Below are 6,338 nucleotides of genomic sequence, written 5' to 3'. Positions count from 1 at the left end.
TTAAACGGGTGGGTTTGGTCATTAAACGGGCGGGTCATAAATGGGCGGGCATATTTTACTCATTTACCCATTTATGGCTCATTTAAGATTTTCTAAATGGGCGGGCTTTTGCCCGCCCATTTAATAATCGGGCCGCCCATTTGCCCGTTTAACTATGAAAGCTATATATATAATACTTTTGTGGTGTTTCTGTAAACTTTTAGCATTTTTTTATAAACTATGATAGTTATATCGTGATACGGTGAATTAGTCGACACAGTGAGAACAATGTTGAAACGGAGCAGCGTTATGCAAATGACACCATGTCGACTAATTCAGCCACAAACATCATTGACATAACTACCTCACACACTTATAACCCTGCAGCATCGAGATATCAATAAAGCCAGTGGAAATTATAGACAGGAAACGTTCTCAAAATGTTCAAACATGTCAAAGCAGCCTGTACTGGAACAAGAATATACACAACAACTTACATACCAAGTTTTTCGATTATACTAATAACAATATATGTTCTTCTAAGCATTACATAACAAGGGAAATAAACGAAAAGAAAAGGATAGAATTGCAGACCCAAGCATATAAGTTTACGAGTGCTACATTCAATTCCAAATTCAAATAATCGAGGCTGGCATGCATTGCCATACAAACAAAAGGTAGGCTTTGAAGAGTAGGCATTGTGGCGCGTTATCCATGATGTCAAGGCACAAATTCCTCTCATACACAATATACCAAACACCTGCAAGTCATAAGAATCTTTATGTTAACACTACAATACAAAATAAACTAGTAAGACATGAAAGCTGTACATGCATATAATATCTACATCTCTAATAAGAGAGCAGATGTTTAACATAAATGAAAATGCTTGCTGAAACTTTATTAAAAGAGGATATGACGTCTAAGTTAATCATAAAGAAGTTACAAACAACAAGCTTATTAATATATGACAAATATTTGACCCTCACACACTGATGAAATACAGACTTTGAATCCATAAATAATTTAGTTAGATATATTGAATCATATTGAAAGTGGATGGGTTTGGAATTGTGAATATTTACTGTTCTCAAAGTGCTGCTAACAATATGTTGAAACATGTAAGACATGAAAACTAGCAGTTAAATGCCATATGATGAAGACCAAACAGATGGAACGCTTAAATGATGTATGATGAGTAAGAATATAGATAGTACACAACCATAAATTCAGCATTATGGAAAAGGTTTAATAGTCAGCAAAATTTAAAGTTCTGGAGGCAGAGCATGACATGTCTGAATGTACCTGGCTACCATCTGATTTCCAAGGATTTGAATTCTCTTGCCATTTTTTTGAAACATCATAAATTTGGGTATAATTGAAGTACTGAAGATTCATAAATTTGGGTATAATTGAAGTACTGAAGATTCATAGATTATAAGATGGGAATTGGGAGATAATAAATATGCATGAATAAAACATAGTATCATCACCTAATCACTTTCGCCTTCCGATTCAGAAACCTCTAGATTACTAAAATCTTGTACTAATAAATTTCCTTCTTCAATGTCTGCCAGAGCTGCATTTAATAAGAAAACATAATATTAATATTTTGTGATAAAATATGTAGCCCACAACAATACAAAAAAGCAATAAAGGAAAAAAAAGGCAACTCACAAGGAATACCGTCTAACCAAGAACCAGTACAAATTTGAGCTTCAGCATTCTCCGGAAGAAGACGATTTCAATACTTTTCAAGCACACGTCCCGCAATGCTGAAAGCCGATTCAGAGGCCACCGAAGTAATAGGAATACTCAATATATCTCGAGCCATCATCGACAATTGAGGATGCTTCTCGCATTCGCCTTTCCAATACTCGAGAACATTCAAATGATCATTTTTCTTCCAACTGACTAATTTTTTATCTAGATACTCTTCTAACTGAGACTTGGACCTACTTGCTAAATATAGTTGACTCTCAAACTGTTCAAACTCAATCATCTCATCATTAGGGACATCTCCAAAGTTCTCTTCACCACTGCTCTCAGCTACAGCTGTATCTAGAGATGCTCGCTCATATTCTTTGTAAAGCTTTCTCAGTTTCTCTAAGATAGTCAACACATAATCAGAACTAACTCCCAATTTCTCAAAGCAAAACTCTACATACTTCACCTTGTATCGGGGGTCCAAAATGACTGCAAATGACAAAATAACACTGTAGCATTCCCAATATTTATCAAATTTTATTTTCATATCATTTGCCATGGATCTTATATCTTGATCATCACTTTTCATCTCCTCCATTATGCATTTTTGAATCTTAAACACTCCACCAAAATATAAGTTGGCAGTTGGATATTTACTTCCAGAAAAAAGAGTGGACACTTCATAAAATGGTTTTAAAAACTTTGCAATTTTTTCAGCCTTTACCCATTCTTCACTTGATGGCAAAAAAGTGAAGTTTGGATCAATCGACTCCAAGTGCTCAAATGCCCGACGAAAGTTCAGAACACTCTCCAACATTAGAAACGTAGAATTCCACCTGTTGGACACATCCTGTTGAATTTTTTTCGCTTTACCTGAACAAGTTTGTGCAATGCACTCTGCAAACTTCTTTTTTCTTCCAGGAGGACTCTTCACATACTTGATGCATTCTCTTATCTTAGACAATGATTTATCAATAACCTTTAGCCCATCTTGCACAACAATATTTAGAATATGAGCACAACACTGCACATGCAAAAAATCACCATTGCTAACAAAATGATCTTCTAAAACTGGATGATATTTTAAAATTCTCATGAAAACATCATTATATGATGCATTGTCCAAGGTAATAGTAAAAATTCTTTTTTCAATACCCCAATCCTTCAACAAATGAAATAACTTCTCTACTAAAATTGCTCCACTATATGGGGGTGAAACATGAGATAGAGCTAATATCTTATTCTGCAATATCCAACAGTCATCAACATAATGTGCAGTGAGAGACATATAGTAGTCAGAGGTGGAAGAAGTCCATAAATCTGTGGTTAGACAAATTCTACTAGGAACTAGCTTTAAAGCTTGTTTAAGATTTCCTTTCCGCCAGGCTTGGTCCAGTCGACCGGCCAGAGAGTTTTCTCAAACCCTGCACCGTGCAGGTTTTCCGGTCGACCGGCATGTGTGCTGCGGTCGACCGGACAGAGATCTGCCAGTTTACCCTGTTCTTTTGCGATACGCTCATGTTGACTTCTTTCATCGTCTTCTTTGGCTCCATCCATGCTCCTATTCCCAAGATATGAGAATCTCCTATCCTCAAGCTCCCATGAGGATCGCTAAGCTCCTGAAGAGAAGATACACCCGTATCATGGGTCCCCCCTTTAGGAACTTGAAGTCCCGTTCAAGTTAGAACTGAAACTGAGGGAACTCGCGAGCCCCTCCTCCTTTTCTGAACCACCTGGCCTTGCTAGGAATCTGATCTCGACGTCCGATCGGAAATAACTCATTCATCCCGCGTCTCGTCGTAGTCACTTCTCGCTCCAAGTTGCAATCCTTAATCGATGGCTTTTCTGGAAGTCTAATGCACAGCGAGACAAACTTCTTGCTTGCATTCACTAACCTCTTCGCTCGCATCACCGTTCCCAAGCTTGTCTCCCTCGGAAGAGATGCCGAACGAAATATGAACTTTTCACCACCCTTGGTGAATGTATACTTCTGAGCCCGCCTCTCGTAGATCGCATATCTATCCCATAAGTACGGATTGCCCAGTATAATCTGACAAACATCCAATGGAACTACGTCGCATGTGACCTCGTCAATATACGACTCATGGAGCGCAAATCTTACAGTGCATTGATCAACTACACATAGCTTCTCCTCCTTCTGAATCCATCCCAATGGATAGGGCTTCAGATGCTTGACCGTCTTCAGACCCAGCTTCTGAACCAAGGCTTCGGATATCAAATTCTTCTCGTTGCCCGGATCAACTATGGTATCAACTAAACTGGTCTTCACTTGCAACTTAAGAACAAAGAGCTGCTCTCTCGGGTCGTCGTCCTCTTTCGTGGTCTGTTTCCCCGCCATAAGATTGAGACTGCTATTAGGTTCTGTCATCCCCAAGACTTCTTTCGGACCTTGAGCTATCATGTATGCCTTTTTCTCCTCCTTCTTCTTCAACCCTCTTGGTTTGAGATGAGGATACTTCTCCCAGCACCGATCAGCTTCGTGTCCTGTCTTCTCGCAGTGACTACAAATCAGCCCTGCTTTCCCTGGATCACCCTTCTTCTTCTCCTCCTTAAACTGAGAACCACTAGACTCGCCTCCAACTTGCTTTGCATCCCCCTTTGCTTCGTTGCTCTTCTTTTGCTTGCCCTCAATGGCAATGGCCTTCACGCTTGCATTTGCAATAGTCTCGACCGTGAATAACCTCATCTCCTTTCGGATGTAATCGCTCAATCCCGCCATATACTTCATAAATACGGAATATTCCTCTGTCGCAATGTTAAGAACCATTGCCTGCTGTTGGAACTCCGTAGTGTATTCTTGAACGGTTTGATTGACCCTTTGACGCAAGCCGTACCACTTGTACCAACGTTCTTCAAAGAATCCCACCGGATAGAACTGTTTCCTAAGTAGCTCCTTGAACTTGTTCCACGACACCGCCTTCTTCTCTTGCTTGCAATAGGATTTCCACCACGTCAACGCATGTCCTGAAAGCTTCAAAGTCGCGAACACAATCTTCTCTTTTGACGAATAGCCATAAAGAGTAAAATACGTCTCCATCCGCTCGATCCAGTCATCAAGCCTCTCGACGTCAACACTCCCATCATAAATAGGAATCTCCACTCTGAAATCAATCTTCAGATTCTGGTAAGAATTCTTACCCCCTTGATGCGGTGCAGCCTTGACGGTCTCGTCCTCCTCGTCGGAGCCTGAAAGCTCGCTCTCTCCACCGGACTCTATAGGTTTCTTCTTAGACCTAGAAGAAGATTCCCCCTTTTCGTTCCCTCCTTGGATGAGACCGACGAGTTTTGTGAGCGTCGACCCTATCGTCTCGATCTGCTTCTCTAATGCATCAATCCTCGCTGAATTATCTCCTTCAGCCATAATAAGAATCTCGCCAAGCTTCTTGTATGAGGAACGAGTAAGGACCATACACAGGATGCCCCTTCACCGGATCTAGTGCTCTGATACCAACTTGATACGAGTCGCTGTGCGAGCACCCTTTGGTCGCGGAATTACCAAAAGGTGGGTTGAGAAGAGGATGACTAAACACAAGAACAATTCAGTATAAGGCGAAGGAAAATACCTTCTCTAGATTATGAAGAACAAAGATTACAATCTCTCCCTCACAATCTCGCTAGAATTAAGAACAACCTCTCAACTCTCTCTCTAAAACCCTAATACAATTATTAGAATTTCTCTTGATCACTTCTCTCTGAGATCTGATTGTTTAGAACCCTAAAACAATCATATTTATAGATGTGCAAACGTGGATGGCAAACTTGTAAATAAACAAGCCAAAAAGAATCAGGAATCCCTGTCAAAACAGAATCCAAAACGAAACAGGAAACCCAGAAATCACGATCCGGTCGACCGCCAGGCTTGGTCCGGTCGAGGTCGACCGGACAGAGATCTGCCAGTTTACCCTGTTCTTTTGCGATACGCTCCTGTTGACTTCTTTCACCGTCTTCTTTGGCTCCATCCATGCTCTTATTCCCAAGATATGAGAATCTCCTATCCTCAAGCTCCCATGAGAATCGCTAAGCTCCTGAAGAGAAGATACACCCGTATCAGTGAAACATGAGATAGAGCTAATATCTTATTCTGCAATATCCAACAGTCATCAACATAATGTGCAGTGAGAGACATATAGTAGTCAGAGGTGGAAGAAGTCCATAAATCTGTGGTTAGACAAATTCTACTAGGAACTAGCTTTAAAGCTTGTTTAAGATTTCCTTTCTCTTTCTTGTACAACTTGATCAAATCTGTTTTAGCAGTGTTCCTTGAAATATGCTTGACTTCAGAATTTAGAAAACTATGCAACTCACGGTTTCCTCGATGTTCGACAAAAGTGAATGGATAACCATGCAATGCAATTACTCTAGCAAGCATTTCTCTATATTTTTCTTGATTTAGTGGCATACTTTTCCTGGAAGAATCAGCCTCATCTAAGTTCCTTTTCGGGCAAGAATCCATGTGCCTCAACATTGTCTTAGTGCCATGACCACCAACATAAATATGATTACACATATTACATTGAACTTTAGTTTTCTCATCATTATCGGTAGATAACTTCGTAAAGTGATCCCAAACTTTTGATGTTTGTCTTCTTTTATGTTTAGAAGTACTCTCATCATCACTACCATCATCATGG

Source organism: Asparagus officinalis, chromosome 6 (genome assembly GCF_001876935.1).
Source record: "Asparagus officinalis chromosome 6, Aspof.V1, whole genome shotgun sequence".
Lineage (NCBI taxonomy): Eukaryota > Viridiplantae > Streptophyta > Magnoliopsida > Asparagales > Asparagaceae > Asparagus > Asparagus officinalis.
The sequence above is the reverse complement of the archived record's forward strand: the minus strand, read 5'-3'. Positions refer to the sequence as shown.